We start from the raw sequence: 208 nt of genomic DNA, 5'->3' as shown, positions 1-208 counted from the left end.
TTTTTTAATGCCACCCTTTCCCTCCTCCCTCCTTTCCCACCACCACCCAAACACCCGTGCGATAACAGGCATGAAGGAGCAAGATGAGTAAATATGCACCTGAAATGTTTAATATGTAAAAAAGAATAATTTCTTGATAACCAAGGGTTTGTACAAGAAATAGCTTGCACTTACTTGTAAAGTAAACTAAAGTGTCATGGTGAGTTTC

At 38.9% G+C, this 208-nt stretch overlaps 1 protein-coding gene across 1 annotated transcript in view; it reads left to right on the top strand.

The window, feature by feature from the left end:
• The window catches only part of LOC119581785 (sterol regulatory element-binding protein cleavage-activating protein-like), a gene marked incomplete in the record, with an annotated part of 28,708 nt that overhangs the window by 10,277 nt on the left and 18,223 nt on the right, over positions 1 to 208 (top strand).

The sequence above is a fragment of the Penaeus monodon genome, chromosome 15 (genome assembly GCF_015228065.2).
Source record: "Penaeus monodon isolate SGIC_2016 chromosome 15, NSTDA_Pmon_1, whole genome shotgun sequence".
Classification (NCBI taxonomy): Eukaryota; Metazoa; Arthropoda; class Malacostraca; order Decapoda; family Penaeidae; genus Penaeus; species Penaeus monodon.
The sequence above is the reverse complement of the archived record's forward strand: the minus strand, read 5'-3'. Positions and strand labels throughout refer to the sequence as shown.